The 27,792-nt window shown below is 37.9% G+C and overlaps 1 protein-coding gene across 4 annotated transcripts in view; it reads left to right on the forward strand.

Annotated features, from left to right (window-relative positions):
* LOC5575615 overlaps nucleotides 1-27,792 on the forward strand; it is a 984,994-nt gene that overhangs the window by 112,461 nt on the left and 844,741 nt on the right. For all 4 annotated transcript variants that reach the window (XM_021853786.1, XM_021853785.1, XM_021853788.1 and 1 more), the window contains 2 exons: nucleotides 23,721-24,258; nucleotides 24,602-25,106. The gene's annotated coding sequence lies outside the window, so the exon portion shown is untranslated. The remainder of the gene's footprint in view (nucleotides 1-23,720; nucleotides 24,259-24,601; nucleotides 25,107-27,792) is intronic.

Below are 27,792 nucleotides of genomic sequence, written 5' to 3' on the forward strand. Positions count from 1 at the left end.
GCGACTTAACTTATGATAACAAATGATGATTTGACAGCTGCTACGGATTGGTCCGACTTACTTTGTACGTGTGTACGGGACGAAACTAAATGTACAAATGAACTCAGAAAAGAAGTGTTTTATGCGAGGAAACTCATCAATCTGACGAGTTTATCCACGGTGTTTAGCGAGTTTGATGTAATTAGTATGAATAAACGAGTTGTAACGTGAACTTTCATGCGATTTCTGGTTGTCTGGGTTGTGTCGTAAACCAATACCCGGTTCTGAAAGTAACTTTGCAGAACTTTACTCAGACATGCGGGAACCCGCATTCTGTGTAGGGCTGCGGCGATAGTCTCTCAACTGGCACTGTTGAACGCGTTCTTGACGTCTATTGTTAGCCCTGCGCAGCGTTGATTGCCTCTCCTCTTCTGCTTGGAAGCTTTCTCTGCGCACGCGATGACTGCCCGAATAACATTCACCGTCGAAGTCTTTTTACGGAATCCGAACTGCATTTTCGACAATCCGTTCTCGCCTTCCGTGTAGATCGTCAGCCTGCCGAGAATGACCTTCTCCAGAAGTTTGCCAAGAGTATCCAGCAAGCATATTGGACTATATGAAGCAGGATCTCCTGGCGGTTTTCCCGGTTTTGGCATCATTACCAGCTTTCGCCTTCAGTTTGTTAGGGCACAACTGGGGTAACTGGGTCCTTGATCTTCGCCATCACTACTCGATAGGCATTGCCCCAGGGACTTGCGTCAGCTTCCCGGCACAACTCCTCGTAGCAGTTTGTTTTACTAGTCCCTATCTCCCTCTTGAACGCGGCTATGGCCAGTCGATAGGTCACTTTACGCTTTTCCATGCTGGCTTCCGATCTAGCTCTCTGCACGCGTGTTTTGGGTCTTACGCAGGCTGCACGGAAGGTGCTGTGTCTGTGGTGGAACACCAGTATGCAGGAGGCCGTTGATTCCTTGTCTCCCATTTTCTCGGCATAGTTGCGTCACACGCTCTCGCCAACGCTTCTGTCAGCTCTCCTGCATCCATGTTTGGAGCGTCGCTTACTGCTCGTGGTGCTTCGACGAAAAGATCCTTGTCGAAATGCTTCGTATTCCACCTACGTTCTTCATTCCTCCTCTGCCATACTGCACAACTTATCTGGCCAACGCAGTGGTGGATCGCTTAATGGTAACTGTGGGTGTATTCTTCGCTTACTCTTCAGTTCATATTGGTGATCAGCGACAGGCTGCAAAAGGTCTCGTCGATGATGGATTATCTACCGTCTTTGTGAAATGTGCTAGCGAGACCGTCGGTGCACAGTCTTGCGTCGAGCTTCGCTAAAGCTTCCAGCAAACTGTATCCTCTCGCGTCGATAAGTCTGCTACCCCACTCCACGGCCCAAGCACATTCAACATCTGCTTTGCAGTGATCGCAATGTCGCACTTTGTTGCCGTTGTCGACTGCGGCTTCGCCATGTTGTTGTGCGGCTTCGCAATGATGAAGGTTCATCTGCGATATCTTCATCGTCATTACTGCCCTGCCTTCGTCTTCTGATATTTGGGGCATTTGAAGCCACTCGTCATATGGGCGTTACCATCATCCTCATAACAAAGTATGCATCTAGGTGTCTTCAGGCAGTCCCAGCCAAACTTGACCTTTTTCACCACATGTCCTGCAGTCTTTCGACCTGTCCGGTGGCCGAAATCCATGCACCTGTAGCCAGTGCCGTAGCGTGCGGTTGGCCAGGCTGGCACCCGCCAAGGGCGCCAGCCTAAAGGGGGCGCCAAAATGCGTGAATCACTCGGTAAAATTCTCAAAGGTGCATATTAGATTAGGGCTTATTATTAGTAACAATTCAAAAATAAATAGGACATAATAAAGAAACATACAAAACAGGTTTGGAAAGGCTTTTACAAAATATGCAATAAGTATTTCAAAAGATATTGTTCATTCCTATATATATTTATAAAGTTTGAAGTTCAAATAAATACACATAAATTTAGTTTGTTAATGAGAAGAAACAAAGATTTGTATCATTCAGATTTGTATGTATGCTAAAAGTTAGACTGTATGTTTCGATCACTCGTTTTTTTTTAGTAAAATTACAAGAAATATTTTCACAGAATACTGAACATGAATCTAAGATTATCCTGAGAGGAATCCACGTAATTATGGGCAGATTTTCAACAGAAAATTGGGCAAGATTCTCACAGAATCAATTACAAGATTCTAAGCAGCAGGCTTTTGCTTTATCTTGATCGATCTTTCACATAATTCTAGCCGTCATTCTGATATAATGTTGCGTAATTTTTTCATAACTCTAATTGTTTTGTAAACTGCTCTATACCTAGACGAAAATTCTCACACCAGACATAATTCTAGAATTTGTAATATATTTTTAACTAGTGGTCCCGGCAAACATCGTCTTGCCATCAAGTAGGCTGTTGAAAAATATCATGGAACCTCTCACACAACATGACATATTAGTACTCCCCCATTATACCAAACTTCCCCACAACTTCCCTAAACTTTTTCGTCACACGAACACTTCGGAGCCCTTCAAGAAGACAACAGTGAAAGAATTGTGCAAATCGGGTGTCCGAATTAGTCCGATTATTTTGTGACATACAAACACCACTCCATTTTTATTTATATAGATAACCGTAAACATGTTCTACACTAGCTGAAACTCGTTTGATTTAAAAAAATGCGGTGGAAAAGTTGAATGTAACTATTTAGACTTCTTCATTAACATTATTGTTAATATTTGATCACCTGAATATTTCCATTTTTCGATATCTCACTGTGAAGAATGCTTTCAATTTGAATGGTAATAGCAGTTCCTTGAAAGTAAATTGAAAACTCTTCGATATATTTCAAATATTTTTTTTATTGATTTACAAACAGCAGTTTTGCAATAAAGCTTTTAAATAATGTCTTGACTAAATCTACGCATAATCTATATAAATAAAAATGGAATGGTGTTTGTATGTCACGAAATGGCTTGAGAACGGGCTATCGGATTTTGAAAATTCTTCCATAGTTATGTTCCTGAAGTGTTTCGACGTGTTTGTGTATATAAAGAGCAAAGGATATTTAACGGGAAAGTTGAAAAAAAAAACAGGAGTGAACGGAACTTCCGTTTTGCACGGGGCGTTTCATGGCGTTTTTCAACAGCCTACTTGATGGCAAGACAAAGTTTGCTGGGACCACTAGTTTCAAATAAAAATATTTCCTTTTAAATCCTAGAGAATTTTCTTTGCTTTCTCTATGAATTTCCTGAAAAATGATATTTCTATAAATGTCCAAAGAATCTAAACCATCCTATCATATCTCAGAAAATATAACAATTTTTCTTTTACAATTACTATTATGAGGTTGGTCTTTGTTTAAAAATCATTTTTTGTAAAGGATTGCTATGGCATACGAGTTGTATTTCTGGCATAAGCTCTAAAATTCTTTCCAGTTATTCAGAGCGAAAAGTTTTAAAACTCTGCTTGAAAGCAAATGGTCCGACATGTGCAGGAGAATTTCTTTAAAAATTCGCATTTCACCAAAATTTACAAATTTTGTTTAAAACATCTAGTAGAAACTCTACATTTGTTCTTAGCTATATAAACTCTATATTTCTTCGGAATTTGTCAATGCATCTATTAGATATTATTCAAAAGTACTCAGAAAATTTTCATTAAAAAATAAAAGAATACTCATTTTTTCTTGCAGGAGATTCAGTCAATAATTTAATATGTTCTGATCTCAAGGAAATAATATAACCTTTTATGACACTTGACGATTTTCATAAAAATTCTCGTAGAAATCGCTCAAATTTTTTTTTCTGAGCTTTGATTTAGGGGGCGCTGAAATGGAGGTTCGCCAAGGGCGCCATGAAGCCACGCTACGGCTCTGCCTGTAGCATCTCTCCGCCGAATTTGTCTCCCGAGGGATCAGTTTCAGCGCGCAGACCGACCATCCCACCTTGACCTTCTCAGCCTCGACGAGTTTTTTTGGCTGCTGAGGTTGGTAATCGGATCGTCGCTATTTGCATACCCCCGTACGCTTAACTGAGTCGGATGGACTGCGGTGCTTCTTCCAGGTTGCATTTAGACAACAGTAACTCTCAAAGCAATTCCAACGGCAAAAATTAATTTGATGAGTGCTCTTTAGGACATTTCTCAATTCAATACCTTGATAGTCCTATTTGTTTTTTCTCTTCTAGAAACCCTTCTACGATTGATTTGGTCTTAACCGACTCTAGTCATCATTGTAACCAATTAGTTACTCATGCTGATGTGCCTGTTACATTTCATATATCTCATTCTCAAACCTACCAGCTCCACTTTCAATTATTTACGAGCCGACACGATTATATATGAAACCTACATCGATAGTAATCTTGATGTTAACTTTTCTTACAAACAAACTTGATATTGATAATGCTATTGAAACTTTAACAAATTCCATTGCTGAAGCAAGGGACATTCCAACACCAAAATGTGAAGTAAAATTCGAATCCGTGATCATAGATTTTAAACTCTAGATCCGTTTTAAAAACGAGAGGAGAAGGTTATTTCAACACACTCGCGATCCTGGTTTTTTTTTACAAAACCTTATTTGAATAATCAAGTTAGAAAGCTATGTTCTATCACCCCGTCGCATTAGCTTTAGTGACCTATTCAAATTAATTCACTTCACACAATGCCGAAGTGGCTTTTATCTATCTAACGGTCCATGCAGCCTGTAGTGTGACGTTTTTGAAACATCCCTTCGTAGAAGCTTCAACGCCTTCCCCGGAGTGCATTTATCCACCTTCTTGGACAATTTAACGAACCTTCATCCAACCAACGTCAGCCACGGATATGACTATACTATCACGTGCTTGGCCTGTTGCGGCACTGGGAACAGAACGCTTGCTTGGTTCCACCACCGTTGACGAGCGTGTCATTTTTCTTAATTAAAATTTTAATTGAAACCTAGGAACTGGTGGTGACCCAGGCGCGGATGCACTGAAAAAGGACGATCCTACAACTTTCGTCTTTGTCGTGGTGCGCGGTGATTATTAACGACCAACCCACAACGGTGTCAGCAAGGAACGCGAGGATAAAACATCATCCAGCATCAGAAGAAGAAAAAGGACTGAATTTGCTAAATTATCATTGCCATAGGCGGGCAGATCATGGGTGTTGTTTGGTTAAAGGAGAGGTATGCCAAAAGAAGCGAATATCCGCAGCGGTAAACGAACCTATATTCAACAGGACAATGCTGACGGTGCCGGGATCTGTTACCGGTCTACTCGAGCATCTTTTTCAGCTTTCGATTTTGTAGGATACGTGATTCATGTCTAAGATCCACAGGTTTGTTTCAAATCTCTGGCTTATGTAATGGGAGGAGAAGGTTTCCTCCATATAATGTATGCACCTATTTCCGACGGGTCTGTGACATTTGTGAAACTTATGCGAAAATGTCTGGGAGACTTTCTGAAGAGTTTCTTCGAAGTTTTCTTCTACAAATTTCTGGTAGGATTTAAAGTTCAATTAATTCAAATCATTTGACGGATTGGTAGAAGAACGCCATTCCTCCAGTAAATATTAATATGAAAAAAAGTAATCAAAGGCTTTGGATAGCTTCCCAAACTGTGGATTTTTACCGGCTTGAAATTGTTCATCACATTTTATTTAAATAATTAACTCATTACGCATGCTAAAGATGGATAAATTATGGGTGAAATTATGAAAATAATCCACAGGCTCAGCTGTGATTCGAACCCAGATTTCTTGTATGCTAGACGAGTGCTTTACCAACTAAGCCATCGAGCCACTTGGTGACCCAATAACTCAGAAGGTTACAAGTTTCGAATTCAAATCCGCACAGATCACGCCGACCCTTCTCATAACCCATATCCATCCATCACATGTATACTAAACACGCGTGCAGAGCGAGTAACATAACGAGCAATAAAAAATCGGTAGAAAAAATTACGAAAACTCGTCTTTTATATCGGAATGCGGCGTTCAGAAGCATTTCTATTCTATTATTAAACGTATGTTATTAAACTCTTAGAATGAATTAATCACATTAAAAAAAAACCATCTCTGTTTTAACATGTTCCAGTAATAGTGGTATCTTATTACTGCTGTACCTATGAGAACTGTAATTGAAAGAAATTAGCAACATCTTGTTGTACCCCTCAACGGAAACTTCAGAATCGGGAAGGGAAACAGAAGGAAGTTTCATATGCGGATATCGTGGAAACGGGAATAGTATCTTGGCTAAACGAGACGGAATGAAATTATTGACGAAAATTATCGAAGAAGTAATCTTGCATTCAACTGTGATAGAAGAAGCTCAACAACAGAATATGGAAGAAGAAGAAGAAGAAGAAGAAGCGAAACAGAAAAGGTTAAGACAGTAGAATGCGGTGGCAGACTTCACAAAAGTGGTGTCTACCATACAAAAAGCGGTAAAGAGGCATCAGGCAAGTGAACGACGCGTCCAGTTCGTCGCATCAAGTTCTATGGGAATGTAGCATCCGAAAAAAAACTGCTCGAAAAAGCTAATAGTGATTCATTTGTAGTTTCAACAATTGTATAACTAAAAGTGTTTATCCAAAATTTTGATTCGATTCCGTTATGTGTTCTGTACGGTTGAGCCTACCAACTTAATGTCTAAAAAAATCTCTTTATACCAAAAGAGTTGTGGTTGATCCTTAGACCTTGACTCTTGCTCCCTGCGGGGGTGGGCGATGAGGGCAGGATCAAACATGTCGCGCGTCGGTCGAGTTGAGTGAAAAAATGCCGCGATCGGTTAGTTGTGTTTGATCTATTGATCGCATCGCTTGCTCTTGCGTGGGCGAGTGATGAACACTTGTTCGACGTACAACGCGAGTATCGAACTAACTAACAATCCTTCTCTTCCCCGATGACCGTAAGGACGTGGCCGGCGCCGTTATTGAATTTTTAAATTTGAGCTCTAGATTTGTGTACATTGAAGAATGGTAAGCTAATTTCAAGCCCCATTCATTGATTCCCTGTGCAACTTCGATTGTTCTAGTCAATCACGGAGTAGCAACTACGATTTGTACGGTCATCTATGCTCTTGCTCATGCTCAAAAAATTTCTTTATACCGACATTTATGGTAAATTTTTAATACTGAACCTAGTTTGAAACAGGTCAATTTCTTAAAAATACCGTAGTCCGGGGGCAAATTGATCACTGGGGTGAGTTTGATCAGGTCGGTACCAAATAGTATTTCCTTTCGCGGATGCTCAATACTTCGTTGCCATCACAGACATTCCATGTTTCCTAGTTTATAGCTGTCTAATGATGATTTTAAACCATTCCATTTTTAATAAAGTCGGTTATGCATAGAAATGTTTACAGTTTTTGAAGGTGTTAGCAATACTGTTGGAAATGTCGGTAGTAAACAATCCGCTGGTACTAAGTCTGCATGTAAACTTTGAGTGTTAAAAATGTTGTATTAGCTTCAGTGTGAATTTCTGAACTCATTTTTAAAATCGTACAGCATTACAAGAATAGTTTTTTGCCTATACAACCGTTTATTGTTGAATAACTTGCTTATTTCAAGGGAAATTGCATACATTTAGGCGTATTGTGCAGATTTACAAAAGTTTAATTTTGCAATAAAATGATGATATACACGAGTTGTAAGAATTTTTACATCATTTTCAGATTCAGGAGAACCAAGTTTGGTAGATAGGGAAATTTTACATTCTAGTATATGATTTTTTATATAGTGATCAATTTCACCCTAATGTGTCATTTTCAATTTTTGATATTAAAACTAATTTTATGAAATGTTAAATTTTATTTCATAAAAAATCGATTCCATAAACTGATAGAGATCAATGAAGTACTGATTTTACCGAAATTAATTTAACAATTTTTAAATTCAAAAGGAAAACATGACAAAAAGTTTTGAAACAGTGATCAATTGGCCCCGGATTACGGTACTACAGTCATCTCTCCCTAACTCGAAATTGAAGGGACCATCGAGTTAGGGAGGTATCGAGTTACAGAACACAAAACTAATGCAACTGCGATCCAAGGGACCATCGAGTTAGCCATGAAAATCAAGTTTTACTATGGTTCTTTAATTCGATATCGAGATACGGAATATCGAGTAAGGGAGACTTAACTGTAGTTGTATTAAAAAAAAATTGTCCGCTCTCTATTTCAAATTTGCACAGAATGTGATTTTTAAAACATTTTCAGGCAATTATTACACAGCGTAACAAAAGTTTTGCGTGTCTCAAGGATTAAATTATGTGTCTCTAGTAGATTTGGGGTCGCTGAATCTGTTCTCAGAAATGTCCCTGCACGTCCCAATTTTTAGCTACAGGTCGCCAAAGTTGTATAAAACCCTGGTTTAATGGATGTTTACATGACATTTTAAGTATGATTTATCAAACTTTTTTGTGATCTAATCCACTAAGCATGCAATATATCACTTTAACTTTTATTTCATTTATATTTCGGTTGAAATTGCATCAAAGATACAATATTTCTCAAAAAATCTTAGTGGATTAGTAGCCCGTCATTCGTTTTGGCAGCCATGATGATATTGCAGCTTGCAATTTCATAGTAATAAAACTCAGTCCTCATAGTTCCTATTGATCCTGAAAAGTATCACTATATGAGCTGAAATTTGAACAGTATGCTGATACTTTTTCAGATGCGTTAGTTCAATGGCAACTGATTCTCATTAATTCGAAATTGTGACAATATTTAGCAGCAATCATTAACGACCCTTACAAACTTCAATGACGGCCTACTTTGCCTTAAATAAATCATAACGTGTAAACCAATGAACCAATTTGAAAGATAATTAGTTGTTTCAATTATACTTTTTCATGGCAGCTTTTCTGGACAGCTCTGATAACTGATATTTTTGTAAATTCACCGATCCAAAATAACTATCTAATACAATCGGCTCTCTACATCTCCAAGTTCACTCTCCATATCTCGATATACTCCTACTAGACACCTCCAAGGCAGTAGCGTAGCTAGGGGGGCGGTGGGTGCGGTCGCACCGGGCCCCGGGTTCTTGCATTAGAAATTGAATTTTTGGCAAACTGAAATAAGCAAGGAAAATCAGATTACGAGGGGCTCTGAATTGGTAATGAGTAGGGGCCCCTTAATCATCTACTATATTGCTGAAGGTAGCGTTTATTGTAACGCTATAGAACAAATTTTGAACAGAACATCGTTTTTTTTATTCCAAAATACATTTTTCTGTTAATAATCAAAACTCAGGGGGTACTTGAGCCAGAGAAAGCCAGGAACAGGTTTAGGAACATTTTATTATAAACGTTATCCTGAACCAAGCCTAGAAATGAATATTTGTACACAATGTTTCAAACATTCTTGAAAAGTGCTAAAGACGTAACGCGATAACGCGAACAAAGGTGAACAAAGTTCTCTGAAGTCTCTTTTTTACGCAAAACATCTCATCTATCTAAGGTCTCATTTTCCTCATTTCCCACAAGAATTCGTATGGAGATTCCTCTAGCAATTCTCCCAGGAATTTGCCTTGAAATTTCCTAAGATATGCTAAGAGGAATTACTTCAAAATTTGCTCCAGAAAATCCTTCAGTAGTCCAACATCGGAAATACAACGAAAGTTCTCTCAGAAATTCTTGTAACGATTTCTCCAGGTATTACACTGAAATATCTTAAAATATTCTCAAGGAAATATTTCCAAGAAAATAACAAAACTCTTTTCTACGATTCTTGTAATTCATGTAAACATTATTTCGAGAGATCATTCATGAATACCTCGAAAATCTCTCATGGCAATTTTTCAGAAATACTTCCAGCCAGTTTTAGAACAAATTCAACACTAATAATCCAATTGATTATTCGAGAAATTGCTACATAAATTCTTCCAGGGGTTATTCCACAAAATCTTTAAGGGATTTTTCCAAGAATTCCAGGATTTTCTCAAGAGTCCAGAGGAGATCCGGTAATCTTTGAAAAACTTCTCTCTTGTAGGAATTTATTATGTACAGTCGAAGCGCGTTATAACGACAACGCAAGGGACCGTCGCAATAGAGAAAAGTCGTTGTAGAGAATAGTTATAACATCGAAATGTGTTTCATTGGACCGAAATATGTCGCTACAGAGAGCTTTTGTCGTTATAAAAGTTGTCGTTATAACGAGCTTCGACTGTATATCATCAGTGATATCTTTACGGTTTCGTTTATAAATTTATCTAGTTTTTTTAAATATCTTCTTGGACAAATTCTTAGAGAAATCTTGTAACAATTCATTGATGACCCCTTTGGAAAATTTACTGAGGGATTCATTGGAAATAAAAATCCTGTGAGTGCCATTGGAAAAAGTTCTGGTTGAGTTTTTCAAGCTACCTCGAATGAAAATTCTGGAGGAATTCTTCGGGAAGTCTGTGAAGGAATCGTTCAATGTACTCCTGAAGAAATCTTCGAGAACTTTAAACAAATACCAGAATTACATTCTGAAGAAATTTCAGAAGAAAATCATTAAATCCCACATGCAATTTTTAAAAGACGCTTTGATATTTGTCTGGTCCGATTAATGGAGGAATCCTTATCAAGATGTGGTTCCTGTTCAGGTTTTATTTTCAGGCATGGGGTCTCCAAAGTTCATTTGTTAGGAACACGTAGCCGCTATCAGCCCTGAATTGGTCGTATCGGCATATTACTCTTCATTAAATGATATTTTGATTTCTAAACAAAAATATAAAAACGTCTTCAACATTAGATGAACACAAGGTCCATTATTTTCAATCCTCACTATCAATATTGATTGATAGTATATTATTGTTTCGATTAATTGACAGGTGAATTGGCACACACTGCTTTTTTGATAAGCCCCTTAAATTTGGCTCCACACCGGGCCCCAAAAATCCTATACGCCACTGCTTCTAAGTTACTAAACCAGATTTTAATTCTTCAATACAGTTAAGGAACATGAAATGACGTCGGCTTATCGGTTATTTTCCTGATGATAAAGTGGATTTCAATCTAGTATTCCACCCTCAAATTCTAGTTTTTATTCACTTAGGGTCGAAGTTGAATAAAAACAGTTTAGGCAGCGTCTATTTATTACGTAACGCTAAAATAATCCTCCCCTCCGTAACGCTTTTTGTATAAGAAATTTAAAAATATGCCGTAACGCTTGAGCCTACCCCCCTCCACATAGAACGTTACATAATTTGAGGGATAGCGTCTTATTTGTGATGTTTTGTTCACCAAATTCGTTTACAAGATTGATAAAATATGTTTGACATATTTTTTAATAATAATAGACGATACAGCTTTTTATACGGATTCAATATGAAGATGAAAAAATACATACTACGTATCTAGCGCATATTTCTACGACATAAAACGAAACTTTTTTTTATTATTATCACCTTCTCATTTGTATATAATTTTTGTATATAATTTTACAATAAAAGAAATAATATTCTCCACGTGTTTTTCACATTTATAAGGTTTAATCACCGCATGACTTTATTATTATGAAAATTTATTGGCTATTTTCGGTGAATACAATACCCATACTCAGAGTGAAAGGGAGTAACGAAAGTAACCAGGACGTTAGGCAACGATTTGTCGTATCGATTGTGTTGTTCACACATATGGCTCTCTGTTAAAACAAATTTTCAACTTCTATTCATTTCTCTCGTCGCTCGTTTGCGATTCTATCCATCTTGTCATTTCATTACTTTCGTTACTCCCTTTCACTCTGAGCATGGGTATTGTATTCACCGGAAATAGCCAATAAATTTTCATAATAATAATCCACGTGTTTTTCCAATTGTGACACACACATGAAGCCTATATCTACTTTGAGAAAAGAACATTGAGTAAAGTGGGGCAACAGTTCGAGTACGGTTGGAGTTTCTTTATAAGATTTAAAGCTCAATGCAAAACAAAAGTTGAAAATGCCGTAGTAGAGTTAGAATTCTGTTTAAAGACGAGACTTCCAAGTATTCTACAAATCAATTAAGATTTGTCAATGTACTGGCTATATAATATTTTGAACGTGAATGTAGTAATTTTCGGTCGAGCTTTCATATTAACATGAGACTTAGCCAAATTTACCAGATCGCACGAAAAAAATGCCACAAATTTCACGTCCCTATATTTAGTTTTGTCAAAAACTGTTTTTGTGTTTAACAACTACCGAAAAGCTAGTGGGCTCCGTAACCGTGTGGTTAGTGTCACCGAGGCATTTAGCCACATCGTGCTAAGGAGTGTGGGTTCGATTCCCGTCTCAGGCCGAAAAACTTTTCGAGAGGAATGTTTTCCGACTGTGCCACTGGGCGTTGCATGCTAGTCCGTTGTCTAGTGTGGTGCTTCCTTCAAAGGGCAAATAGCCCACTGGAAGCATTAACGTGTAGTGTCTTTTTTTTAAACATTGCATATACTTTGCAATTGAATGGACAAATTGATGTGAAGTTTTGCGAAAAAGTTACACGTCTTCTCAGTGAATCGAACTCACGACTCCCTGATCTTTAGTTAGGACGCGTTACCCCTACGCCATGAGAGGACTCATGAACGCAGAAGTTAACCTGAATTCGATTTCAGCTCAATAATCACGTGGTCCTTTTTCGCAAAGTGCACCTCTGTCTGAAGAATTAGATGCCCATCCAAACACAACGCTTTCTATTTATATCCGATGCCTAGCCCGAGAGCGCATTATATTTTAGTTATTGAAATAGCACACTACACTAGCCAGCAACCGGTCGTTTGAGAAAGTCGCGACCAATTGGAAGCCCACACAATAGAAACCTCAGCCAGCAAAGTTGCTGGCTAGTGTAGTGTGCTATTTCAATACCTAAAAAATAATGCGCTCTCGGGCTAGGCATTGGAAATAAATGGAAGGAATGAATCGCAAATCGGCCACGTTATGATTGATTGAAGACACTTCTCGGATATTGTCGATGTCAGAACCTATCGCGGCGCCAACATCGATTCGGACCAGTACCTTGTGACAGTTTAAGTGCGCCAAAGACTTTCCTTTGTGAACAACATTCGGTACCGACGTCCACCACCATCTGGAACGACTATGCGCAAAGCCTTGAAGCAGCGTTGCCGGATGATGGAGAGCTCACCGAAGCCCCTCTTGAGGACTGATGGAGCAGTGCCAAAGCAGCCATTAACAACGCTGGAAGGTTCCCGGAAAACTTAGAGTGCGAATAGATGGAGCAGCTGTATCGTTCTCGAGAAAAGCGTAAGTTCTACAAGAAACTCAATGCATCCCGAAAAGGCTTTGTTCCGCGAACTGAAATGTGCCGAGATAAGGATGGAGGTATTTTGACGGACGAAATTGAGGTGATTGAACGGTGGAAGTAGCACTACGATGAACACCTAAATGGTGCAGAAGAGAAAGACCAAGGGAGCAGGAGGAATGGCTTCATCGATACGGCGGATGAGGGAGACGTGCCAACTATAACAATTAGTGAAGTTAGGGATGTCATCAAACAGCTCAAGAGCAACAAAGCAGCTTGTGAAGGATGGTATTAGATAGGAACTTATTGAAATGGGCACGGACAGGTTGGCTACTTGTCTGCACCGATTGATATCCAGGATTTGGGATACAGAACAGCTATCGGAGGAGTGGAAGGAGGGAGTAATATATCCAATATACAAGAAGGGCGACAAGTTAGAATGTGAGAACTATTGTTAGAATGTGAGAACTATAACATTCTTAACGCAGCCAATAAAGTGCCTCACAGATAATCTTCCACCGTCTATCTCCGCTAGCAAGCTGATTTGTTGGAATTTATCAAGCCGGTTTCGTGGACAGGCGATCGACAACGGATAAAATCTTTATGTTGCAGCTGATCCTTCAAAAGTGTCGCGAATATCAAGTTCATACGCCCCGTTATAGTTTTTCTGGAAATATTGATTATTTAACTAAGGCTCAACTTGGCCTTACTTTCAGATAGTTTAATTTATTCATGTGGTGATAAGATATTTGTATAGGTTTTTTAGTAGTACAATATAATCGATTAAAAAAATATCCAAGCAATTTTATACATAATTTTTAATCAGTTTTTTTTCAAAACTAAACCTTATTGAAGAAATGTGTTCCATACCTTTTTTTTTTGGTTCCATCCATCCTTCTCGTGTTCCCTGACCACGCCAGTAACGGTTCACTCGCACTCGGTGATTCACTTATGTCTCGTTGATTTTTCGTCCATAAAAGTGACACCAGCGGAATCTCTTTGTTTGAGAAGCAGTCATTTCCGAGTGCGTTAATTTTACCTTCACCACCATCGCGGGGCGCGTCCGGCGGTCATTTTCCGTTTGTTCCGAAGCGCTCCAGACCGGAAGATCTCATTCTTCTCTCCTTCGTTGGTTCTTTTGTGCTGTTTTCCATTCTATTCATTCATCCCCGGGCTCGTTGGAATACGACATCCGAGTGGCATCGTTTAAGGACACGGAGATAAATGACCAAACCATTTTTTATGTTCTTTCATTGTTTTCTGCTGGAATAGTCTTCAGTTGCCCAGTGCATCTCAATATACGGGGTGCGTCCCAAGACTTACTGGTAAAAACCTTTAATTAAGGAGATGTTAGGATCTGATTACAGCCTTCAATGGGAAGCAATTTCTCACATTGCTCATGGCAACGAGCTGTACCGAATCGCCCAGGAGGAAGTTCCGGTTCGCTCGTGCACCTGATGCAACATCTTCGCCTCGCACGCAGAGTGGATTAGGGTATGCATCATTTAGATCCGTTCGCAGATGTTCGCTTTTTCCTTCCGACGCTAACGGCCGCTGAGCAATTGTTCGTCGGATTTAGTCCGGTAAATGATTCGAAGAAAATGGACTCCATGGCAAATAACCATGGGCGAACTCGGTTATCGTCGGTCCTACAACTACAACCGTTTCTAGGTTCCGGTTTCTCCTCCGGAGAAAGACCAACTAAGAAAGAGGACCACATTAAGTTAATTAACTGTGTCGTTGGTGGAACGGTTGGAAGGGAAGTCGAGAGAAGCCGAACCAATTGGAAGGTGTACTACACTGGTTGCCGCACCTCATTAAAGGCGGCCGAGAAGTTTTTGGCCTTTTACTTTGCTAGTAAGACAGCTACTCGCTCGATAAGCCCCGATAGTTGCTTGGAAAAGTTAACTGCTCGTTGTCACGGATTAGGCTTCAATGCTGGGTGGGAGGCCGAGATTGGATTTCAGGCCGGGCAGATTGGAGCTCATCAACGTTGGAATCGTTTTAAGCGAGGCATACCTACTCGAACGGAGTGATCTTAATCGCACAGCGAGTGATGCCAGTCTGATGTGATGGCAAATGAGGAAACAAATTACTACACATCTTAAGACGTGGACTGATAATCCTTTTGATATGGGTTTTATAGGTTGCTTGATTTCTTGATTATTTCGGATGATGTCAGATTAGCTTTTTTGAGCTGCATATTATCAGAATTGCTATTGTCTGAATATGTTTGAGAGAAATGTGTAAAAAATTCGGTTATCGAATATTTTGCCTCATCCAGAATTACCAGTGCCTAATTGAAATATGAGTTTGAAACGCAAATAAATTGAATAGAGGACTCAGAGTAGGTTCAAGTACTTATCACACAAAGCTTCAACCACAATTCATCATTTTTTTTTTTTCATATTTTAGGCATAAAAATGATCAAGATTATAGGGGTATTTACGTATTCTCGTCAGTTTAAGCCGATGCCGCGCTTGTTTTGTAATTTCCTGGACATCAGCATACAAATTCCGTGTTTGTCTGTTTACATTTATGCGTTGCTCAGACAGACTTGTTAAAATGCTTTTGGAAACGTATTTACAACGCTGCAAACATCTCTTGTCAGTGTGACTATTGTCAGCATCATCATTCTCTTTGGCAACTTTCCCATTAGAGCTGCTGGTGAATCTCTTCGGCAGCTCCAAATCAGTCGCCTTTTGAGGCGTGTTTATTCGAATTGATGACATCTCTGGCAATATTGTTTGTTCAGTCTCGGAAATCTTGTCATCGGGAAGCTGACAGGACAAAGTCTCACCTGAATGTTTTCATTGGTGTGTTCTGATAGAAAAACACTCTGTAAGGAGCTGGATCCTATTCTTGGCACTTTTGATTCACTTCGGCAGTGGGGTTTTTTGAAAGCTACAGAGCTCTAACTTTGCCACAATATGCGTCGTACTGGAGTGCTTCTTATTGCAAAGTTTCAGAAAATTTGGCCGAGAAAAATCCCCCATGCCAAAGTGAATCAAGGAAGTGATCAAGTGGTTCGGCACCCTATTTGGCGTTTGATATTTGTTTACAGATAATAGTAGAATAGTGCCGAAGCCGTTAGTCTCCCTATATTTGTACGTGTAAAAATTTTACCTGTTCAATTTTTTAGTCATTTTTAATGGAAGGTCACTTTTTTTTCGTTCTTCCATTCACTGAACATGATTGCGACCACGAACAAAAGAAAAAGTGATTTCTGAAATCACAACTTCCTTCAAAAACAAGATCTTGACCTCCATTATGAGGAATCGAAGTTTTCTTCCAAATCGTAAAGAATGGAGACGTCCACGTTTTCCGGAAACTCTTCAAAAATGGCGAACTCCTTCTCAAACATCTTGAAGGAAGAAAGCACATTTATTTACTTGAGCATGAGCATGAGCTTGAGCATAGATGACCGTACAATTCGTAGTTGGTACTCCGTGATTGACCAGAACAATCGAAGTTGCACAGGGAATTTATGAATGGGGCTTGGGATTAGCTTACCATTCTTCAATGTACACAAATCGAGAGCTCAAATTTTAAAAGTCAATAACGGCGCCGGTCACGTCCTTACGGTCATCGAGGAAGGGAAGGAATGTTAGTTAGACAACCGTTGTTACTAGAGACCGAGTATACCTCTGCATCTCCACAGTTGTCATAGAAAGGATATTGGGTTAGTGGGATAAGGTAAAGATCTGGGAGTCACCAATGGTTGGTGATGCGATCCATGATATAATCACGCCTAATCGAATTCGCGATAAAATTCGATAAATCTGTTCAATTCGAATGTCCAAGGAAAACCCTATGTTGTCGCATGCAGTGGCATAGCTAGAATTTTAGGGGTCCCTCAAACGTTCGAAATTTGGTTGAAAATTTCGTGGTTAAAAAATGTTGTGTCGGTAAGAATTCACCTATACGAGGGCGTAGTCAGTATTTTCACCAGGTAGTTGTTGATGCTACTACCTCTTGCGGAATAAAAACTATATTAGAAGCAATAAGAAGGAATTTTGGATAATTTTCTGCACGTTGTATGCTTACGGTTATTCCTAGTTGAACTCTTCAAAAATTCATGAAAGACTTAGCAAAATATCTTATGAAATCGATGAACAAATTCCAAAAAATAGCATTGTGCAAATCCTTGAAACATATTTTGATTGATTGCAGATCTAGGAGGAAATCAATATAAAATGTTTGATTTTGTTTTTGATTTTTTATAATTTTTAATGATTGATGATGATGGTAATATTTTATAAGGAATTCGTAGCGAAGCTCATGGAGGTCTGTAAAGAAAAAAAAAATATTTTTCTGGAACTCTATCGAAATTCCTTCATATCTTGGATTTTTTTGGAAGTATTTGTAAAAGAAGTCTTAGAAGAAATCTTGCAAAAAGAATTAAAAGAATACTTGAAAAAAAAAATGATAGATCTGCTAAGAAGTTTCTGGGGAAATTACTGCTTATTACTTGAAGAAATTCTCATAGTAATACACGAACACAAGGGTTCCCTAGAAAAAATGAAGGACACAAAAGGATTTCCGATTATCTAAGGAATTCTTGCAAACTTACCCGATATGTACCCAATAAAATCCTCAGTTAAATCTCAAGCAGTATATTTGAAATAGGGAAAATAATTTGTGGAAAAATCCCTGGAGTTTCTGGTAAAGGAATGCTTGGTAGAGCTTTAGAATTTTTCGACCAAGGGTACACTGAGAAATCTCTTCTGTGGTTTTCAGGAGATAACGCTCAGGGGCCTCCTCAGTGGAATTCTTGGTTGTTGCTGAAGCCTGAGTGGAATTCTTGGTTGGAGATTCAGAGGCTGAGCTTCTTTAAGCAAATCGAAAGACGTCAATTTGTGCAATGAATAAGCTAAAACTAGAAAAGTTTTATTAAGGTGAAGATGAAACGAAGCCATACTTCAAATTTTCAAGAGCACGGATCTGGAGAAACAAATATCCGTTTAAACTGAAAACTTAATCGATTGGTCACTAGCTGGTGGTGACCAATCGATTAAGTTTTCAGCTCAAACGGGTGTTCGGTTCTCCAGATTTGTGCTCCTGAAAATTTGAGGTTTGATTCATCTTCACCTTAATAAAACTTCAATTCTTTTCACTCTTTAGTACTAATTTACAATTTCTCAGTCAATATATGTAACCCTAACTCTCGTTCGGCAAGTATATGGCTTTGGCTATGCCGGATCTGAATTACTTCAGTGGATAACAACTTCTGCTTCTCTGCTTTCTCGCACTATGGATAATGAACTGACCACTTCAGGTGATTTTTGTCTTTTCCTTCTTTAAACTCTTCCGTATGACATTTCAGTTTGACAGGAACATTTGTTCCCACTTAGCCACGGAATTATATCGCAACAACCTTGCTAAATTCTTAGAATGGTTCGCGTAAGATTTCTTGAAGAATTCTTAAAATCAAATGTGGCAATCCCTTGATGAATTGGTCTTCATATAGGAACGCCAGATAGATTATCAATAGCTATGTATATGAGTTTAACGCCTGAAGCAATACTCTCAGAAATTACAAAAAAATCTGGTGGCATTGCTCAGAATATTGTATAGAGTTCAACCTGATCGCGCTGGAAAAAGTTCCTTAGAGTTGTTTCTAATGTTGATTCTGAACTCAATTCAATTTTCTGCAAAAAATTCTGAATTAATTTCAAAATCAATTCCTGGCAGACTTTTCTCATTTTTTTCAGCAAATCTTGGAGAAAATAAATAAATATAAATTACGAAAAATAATTTTAAAGAAATATCCTTATTGTTTAATTATAGTTACCCGAGAATAAATTTGGATAATATTTGGTAGGTATTTTTTGATTAAATAAAAAATAATACCTGGATGAATTTCGATTGGCAAGATATCTTATGGAGGAGTTATTTACAAAAATATTAAGCAAAATACGTCTTAAAACAATTTCTAAAAATCATTAGTACTTTATTGCAGAAAAGCTGGAGAAATACATACCTATAGTTATACAGCCATTCCATGAAAAACCGATCTAGTGGGTCACCAAATTCTGTGAAAATTTGCTATTTTGTTCCTTATCCGAAATAAATATACCCGTATTTTTGGATTTTTTTTTATTAGGCTGACCATTTCCGAAATAGGGTGACCAGAAAAATTGCAATTTTGCATTTGTTTTTTTAAGTAAAATAACTTTTGAACCGCTTGGCCGATTTTCAATTTTCTGGACGATATGAAAGCTAAAGATTTTTACTTTTCAAGAAAAACATAAAATCTCACCAAACTTGGTTTTTACACATAGGAGAAGGTATCGACCGTGATTGTTTTAATTTTATTTTGTTTTATGGCTATAGCGGTCATGCGACTCAAAGCTAAAGGGAGTCTATAGAAGCAAATGATGGAAACGAATAGGTGCATAGGCGTCGCAAGGGAGCGACAAGATTGAAAATTTGTAATTAGGTGGTGAAAATTGAGCAAGCCATTTTAAAGTCAGTAAGCATCGAAGCGTCCTGTATTTTGCCTAGCTTCTCTACTGGAAAAGGGTTGGCTCAAAGCTTTGAGCTTTGCTACCAACACAGGCAAAATACAGGAGGCTTCAATGTGCTCATATACTGACGGCAATCAACCGAACGGTTCTATCGATCGATGACTGATATTGGGAATTAACACGCAGTCAGAGATGGTTTGTCTCTATCATGTGTGCTCTTCCCGCCAGTCACCACATGATCCTGTTAGAACTGCATTTCTTATTAGCCAAATTTTTCATACACCATAAACCATCTCTGACTGCGTGTTGATTCCCAATATCAGTCATCGATCGATAGAACCGTTCGATGGATTGCCGTCAGTATATGAGCACATTGAAGCCTCCTGTATTTTGCCTGTGTTGGTAGCAAAGCTCAAAGCTTTGAGCCAACCCTTTTCCAGTAGAGAAGCTAGGCAAAATACAGGACGGTTCGATGCTTACTGACTTTAAAATGGCTTGCTCAATTTTCACCACCTAATTACAAATTTTCAATCTTGTCGCTCCCTTGCGACGCCTATGCACCTATTCGTTTCCATCATTTGCTTCTATAGACTCCCTTTAGCTTTGAGTCGCATTACCGCTATAGCCATAAAACAAAATAAAATTTGGTTTTTACATAAAAAAAATCAATAATTTCCGTTTTTTCGTGTTTTGAAGGCCTCGTGAAAAGAGGCTATTGCTGAAATTTTGAAAAGTTGAAAAGCTTTCATTCCATAAAAAAAGATTGGAAATCTGTTGAGCTGTTCAAAAGTTATGATTTTTAAAAAATAAAAAATCTGTTCCGCTGAGACCTACAGTGTGTGCCGATGAAAAATGACTGATTTTTTATTTTCAAAAAAAAAAAAAGTATCTCAATATCAATACATAACTGAAAATTTGACAGTAAACCTAAAATTTACTGAACGTTCAAGAAAAAATGAGAACAGCAATAGCCCCTTTGGTCCCGAACCTCTAAAACACGAAAAAACAGAAATTATTGATTTATTTTTATGAAAAAAAAAACAATTTGGTGAAATTTTATATTTTTCTTGAAAATTCAAAAACTTTAGCCTTCATTTCGTCCAAGAAAATTGAAAATCGGTCAAGCGGTTCAAAAGTTATTATATTTTAAGAAAATAAAAATTTGGCAAAATCGTGATTTTTCTGGTCACCTTATTTTGGAAATGGTCACCCTAATAAAAAAAAAATCCAAAAACACGTGTATGCTTATTTCGGATAAGGAACAAAATAGCAAATTTTCACGGAATTCGGTGACCCACTAGATCGGTTTTTCATTGAATGGCTGTATATCTAAAGGACTGATTTTGAGATAATGCTGATACACGTATTATTTCTCCATCACGTCACCACATCCCTCGAAAATTCAGGGTATCAGGGTATTAACGATTTCTACGTTAAGGAACCCCATGGAACAACGATCCCAAGGACAACATACAGCATTTTTTTGTATTTTATTTGTTCGTACCTAAGTTTCTACATATTTTTCCCCACCTTGAGCCTTCTGAGTGGTCTCGAACATAAAATAAAGTTTGCATCAGACTAAGTAGCAAATAAAAATAGAAATCTTTGGCTTACCTATTCTACAAAATTCATGATTTCGAACGTTGATATAAAAAAGACCTTTTTTTCGTTTATCGTAATGATTGACTGGATAGAGCATATGGTGGAGTTGCTATCATCATTTATAGGCGTATAGAACATCTACTTCTTTTGTCGTATGAAACCGAAGTTTTTAAAGCTTCGGATGTTTCTATTGAAACACAGCTTGGTAAATATACTTTCATGCTGCCGATTTGCCTTTTCAACGGACTGGTCATCAGTCTTCAAATGATTTGCGTTAAATGACTCGCAATAAAAAAAGGTTTTTTGTCATTAGAGAGTTTATTGCCAAACATCGCTCATGGTATATTTTTGCAAAGCAATACCAACGGCAGAATATTATTTGATGAGTATTCTTCGGGATATTTCTCAATTCAAAACCCTGATAGCCCTACTTGTTTTTCGTCTTCTACCCTTCTACAATTGATTTGGTCTTAATCGACTCTAGCCACATTTGTAGCCAACTTGTTACTCACGCTGATTTTGATTCTGATCATGTCCCTGTTACATTTCAAATATCCAATGAAGTGATTCTCAATCCTATCAGCTCCACTTTGAATTGTTTTCGAGCCGACTGGAATATATATGAAACGTATATTGATGTTAACATTTCATTACAAACAAAACTTAATATTGACAATGCTCTTGAAACTTTAATTAATTACATTGTTGAAGCTAGGAGCATTGCAATTCCAAAATTTGAATCCGTGATTATAGACGATGATCTTTAACTCTTGATCCGTCTTTAAAACGCGAGGAAAAGGCAATTTCAACGCACTCGCGATCCTGATATGAAAATTATATGGCAGGATTTGCAGAAAGAAATCAAGAAACGTTTTTCTCAATAAGGAAACAAAAATTTTGAAAATAAAATTTCTCAATTGGACCCTGGCTCTAAGCCCTTTTGGAAATTATCTAAAATTAAAAAAAAAACTCAGAAGCTATGAAAGAGGAAAACAAATTATTACTTACTAATTGCAAAAAAAATAAACTGAAATCGCGCACAATTTTAATTTAAGACTTACTAGTCCAATAGAAAATCAAGTTACTCAGGACTTCGAAAACATATTCAATCAAGTGAACGTTTCCGAAAATTCTTGGGAGACTGATTTGGAAGAAGTAAGAACTATTATAGAAAACATAAAAAAATATGAATGCTCTGATATATTATCCAATATTATGCAATATTTTCACATATGACTTAACTGAGTTACCTCAGGGATGCCAAAAATCTTTGTTTTCCGGATGACACAGCCCTCTCTGCCAAAGGACAAAGTCTGCGTGTCGGCTGTAGTAGATTGCCAAAAAGTTTGAATATTTTTCTTCATACTTGCAAAAATGGAAGCTTTCTCCTAATGCTTCCAAAACTCAACTAATAATATTCCCACATAAACCAAAAGCTCTCCAAGTAGACATGATGTCTCGTTGAGAGGGATTGCAATAAATTGGTTAGATGAAGTTAAGCATCTAGGGCTGGATAAAAATTTAACTTTCAAAAATCACATTGAGGTCATTCAAGCCAAATGTAACAAATATATAAAATGTGTGTATCCACTTATGATGATGATGATGATGATATAAGCTGCCATCTATTGTAGCAAGGTATCCACCGGTAGCAATGGCCTGTTCTAACAAAACAATTTGTTCAAGGTTGTATGACTATTAGTATTCAATCATACACCTGTCTGAAGGGCCAAAAACGAATGGCGGACCCGTAAGCAGAGAAACTTACGTGAAACCTGCAAGGAAAAAGAATCTCCTTCCAAAAGTAAGTTCACACGAACAGTCCTACAATCAAGCCCTTGCTTGTCAGAAAGACCCAATAGATGGGAAGAAGAGCCCGTCCTTTTTCCACGAAATGTTAGCAATAGGAAGTTGACAGTCTCACTCTTCCTATCCTATCTCGCTTCAATCGGGTGCCCTGATGGTCCCACCCAAAATGTGTGTATCCACTTATTAATAGAAAATCTAAACTTTGCTTTAAGAAAAAGTTGTTGATCTTCAAATAAATTTTCAGGCCAGCCATGTAGTATGATGTACTCACGTGTAAAAACTCTGAACTGATATGGCAAATGAAATGTTATATGTTGTTAACAAAATGTCGATACAAGCTTTATTTAGTTCTACCAAATCAGGATGATAGTGTGGTCTAGTACAGAACACCTTGATATAAGAAATGAATGTAATGTTTGGAATGATACTAATGATGAAATTAAAAAAAGAAGTTCTAAGGTAAATTCTTAGATCGCTTACTCTAATATGTATTCTCCCCTAATAGCCATAAGCAATCGTGTTAGCTCTTCTAACCTTTTTTCCAAACCATTTTTGATTGCCAATTAGAGGTCCTCAAAATTAAACCCAGTGCTAACGATGTTTTCCCTCTATATCTTTTCATGTTGCAGAATCTACAGCCGTTCGCAGATCACGTTGCAAACCACGTCCTACCAACCGAAGATTTATGAAAGCAATCCAGTGGCAAGCATCCACGAAAGACGCCAGTGCTCGAGACCACGAAAGCAAAGCTGGAAAATTCTACGCCGAGTTTTTTTTTTCTCTGCTGCTGACGATGCTCGGTCGAGATTGTAGCTAGCTAGATTCTCGTGGCAACCTCCACCGGTTCCAACCGTTTGGCGCGGAAAGTGCACTCGATTACTAAAGCTAGCGAAAAAATAATTGCTCCGCTGAAAGTGAGAACAACGTGAGAATTGCATTTGGCAACAGTGGGCGGGAGCATAGAAGAAAAAAAACGAGCTGGTGATCGACGAGAAAAATTCCCATATAATTTTGCAACCACACTGTGTCGGGTGTCGGTTTATGCCAGAGGGTGGGGAGGGAAAATAATGGCATAAAAATTGTATCACTGAGCAGTCGAAAACCCGCACGATGTACGATTGTTGCTTCCTGTTGGGGAATGGATGGGCCTGGATTCCGGAGGAGAAGGTGAAATACAGTGACTTAAATTCATAATGGTACAGGGCACTGTCTTCATATTAGATTGGTAAAACTATCAAAAAATGTATTGAAATGAAAAGATTATTCATTTATTATTCGACAAGCATAAATTGTTTTCATTTTCTTTCATATATGAAATTGGAAAAGTATATTTTGATTTTGTATAAAATTGACCAAACTCCTTCGTGAACCTGTCAAGATCTAAACAAACAATATTTAAATGCTGTCTATCATTACGCAAGACCTATCTAACTTGATATGAAAACAGTGCCCTGTACGAAAATGAGTTCCAGTCACTGTAAATAAAATATAATTACCAAAATTTTCTTAGATCAAGCTTCAGCTTACGCAATTGTGTCTCGCGTGCTAGAAAGAAAAAAAGTGAGTGGGCCCAGTTCGGGAAAGGAAGCCACTATTTGTGTTAGATAATTCAGCTGCCGGTATTCATCATCAATCTCGTGATCGTCACACAATAGATGAAAGTGAAATCTGGGAAAATTTTCGAAGCCAAGCCTCCCCCATTCCATGATTAGTGCTGTGTGACGCATACAAAGGGAACTCAGCAGCTGGGAATGGAGTGACGGAAGTGACGGGAGAAGTGTTTGTGGAGAGAAGAGTTAGCTAAGAAGCTACTTGCCATTGTGAATGGAAGGAAAAAATGTGTGGGTGAGCGGTGGTGTGGAAAAGTAATTATCGAGATAATATGCATTTTGCACATTGTCCAAGTGAAGCCGCTGCTTTTGGTGTGAAAAATTGGAGCAATTATTGTTGTCTCGCCGAGTGACTTAACAGCAAGCGCCGTCGTCGACTTCCTGCGGCGACTAGCATTGAATCAGGTAAGTGAGATAATGGTATGCACTATCTATTTGTGGAATCGTTACTGTTAATGGGAAATGAGATAAGACGATGTAATTAGAGATACAAGTACAAAATGTTTCAAAGTAGATCCATCAGCGTTTGGCTATGCATTGCATGGTTAATTGCAGACGTTTCGTTCGAGTTTATTTAGTTGATATTATATAAAACATTACTTTCCTTAATTATATCTAGGTGTTCTGCGCTAGACCTCATTATCAACCTAAGTTGATAAAACTATATTAACTATTATTCAGTTTTGTCGTCATAAATTAAAAAAATATGCTTCATATCTTCAAAATATTTGAGTTTTGCGTTTGAAGTTTGCGATCTTTAAGAGTTTCCAGCAAAACGCGGCAGTCTCCTTTCTTTGCGACTTGGAAGGAAACATTGATTTCCCTAATGGAGTTCAAGATCTCTTGCTTAAATCTTCCAAACTCGGAACAACTGATCACGATTGGCGGCATCCTTTGTTTCCTCTATTGAAAGAACCTGCTTTGATTTGATGTTCGGAAGATTTCTCGAATACTCTTTCAGATGGACGTAATCTGGGAGGGAGAAACCGATACGAAATTTATGTACGTCAAGGTGAGCCGAGATTCTGCTGTCACGAACTGTCACTGTGAGCCCAGATCTAAAATAATGGACAAACATGATAATAGCGCGTAATCGATTAAAACATATTTTTGCATTTTATCAAATGTGACAAAAAATCGATTGTAAAGCTATGCATGCTTATTCAAAAGTAATGTCACAATGGCACCTCTTATTCTGATTGAATATAAAGTATTCAAATACGCATCATTTTACTTTTTCCAATAAAAACGAAAATGAAATGAATAGAAAACTTAAGCCCTTTTTCCATGTTTGTCCAGAACGATCGAAGGAACACAATAAAAGAAAACTAGCGATTTTCATCACGTCTGCCTTGATTGTCGTTGGCAAGCTGGAGTTTTCTTGCAGTTCGAAATAACTTTGTGTCATGTTTCGTATCGGTGCCTCCCTCCCAGGACGTAACTCGCAAAATATGGAAAAACGGATTTACCGTTACAAACGATTACAAAAGCAGCAAAAACCATGCTCATTTGAAGATTTCAATGAAAACCATTCAACGAACATTTTGGCATTATTTATACACAACGACGAAACATCATTATTATTTCTTTCGAGTAAAATATTGGTTACACCCTTTTGGTTACAAATTGACGAATCAACCAAAACAACTAACAGCATAGATACGCTCGAACGAAAACAGCGAAAGTGTTAACAAAAACAAACATTAATACTGATCGACTTTCGTCGGATTGATGTCAGCTGGCTGTTGTGTTTGATTGAAACAATATTGTGAAACAAAACAGAAGTGAAATTGAGATTATTCATTCGGAATTCACGAGTCAAGATCTATTTTATGCCGATTAAGCTCAGAAGCTGATAGACGACTTCGAACGCGCAATTTGATGAGAAATGGGACCCCACGGAAAAGCTCAGTCCAGCAGAAGTTTAAACTTGAACTATAACATCCGGTTCAGCTGAATGATTATAAATTTATATCTAATCGAGACTATAAATTTCGTCCCATAAACATTAACATCCATGCACAAATTAGCGTGCCAAGCCTTACAAAATTTTCGGTGGTCTCATATAAAAAGCATAGCAAAGAAGGGGGGGAGGGGGGCAATGTGCCAAAAGTGTTGAAATTTATCGTAAAAAAATTGTGTACCATACCTTTGCTTCCGGATCCACATCTTCATGCGTTCGTCAAACTTAAATAAATAGGAAATAAGTTACTCCACTTGTTCCTCTTCCGCGTTTTGGGAACCTTAATGTTTAAGATGGCCAAATCCATGACGATGACGATGTTTCCCGCCGATATTTCGCCGATGTTTTCGTCGACACAAATGATTCGGCCTTGTAAAAACCACTAAGCTGGAACTTTTCCGTTACCGTTCCCGTCGATCGCTGTCGTGTTCATTGGATCGGCTACGCCTGCGAAAGTCTCAGCCTGCGATAGTCTCCGCTGCTGGTTGATTTTTTAGTGGTGGTGATCCTTATCACTGCGGCTCGAGTCGAGTATCTCCGTTGCGTGATTTTGACGTGATTTTGGGACTATCGATATAAGTATCTAATATTTTCTAGAAAACAATGGATCAACGATCCACTTACCTTTCGAAGATAAAAAAACAGAAAAATAGGTTCCACTTCAAAGTAACTGAAGACTTCTCAAAAACTCACTTGGTTTATTCGAAACATTCGAGAAACAACCCGTTGTTTATTTTGAAGTATAAACATTGCGGTTTTTTGTTTGATTTCAGATTGTCGTAAGTAATGTTTACGTTTGCAAATTGACGGAACATTACGACGTAAGCAAACATGCAGATGTCAAAATAACGTAACGCTTTGATGAAAGTAACGCACATGCTTTCAGCTCGACTTATGAAAATGGCTTATCTCGGTTTATGGTAGCAAAACGTGGTAAAGTATATTTTCTCAAAAAATCATAATAATTTCAAATAAAATTTCAATTATTATCAGTAGTGTGCTAAATCTTTTATAAATTATATATGAACGACATATTCTCATTGAATGAAAATGATTGGGCCTTAAATAGGAATTAGCTTTAGATCGAACATCTTCGAAGTTGATTATCTCAATAAGAAGTGAAAGGGA

The sequence above is a fragment of the Aedes aegypti genome, chromosome 3, assembly GCF_002204515.2.
Source record: "Aedes aegypti strain LVP_AGWG chromosome 3, AaegL5.0 Primary Assembly, whole genome shotgun sequence".
Lineage (NCBI taxonomy): Eukaryota > Metazoa > Arthropoda > Insecta > Diptera > Culicidae > Aedes > Aedes aegypti.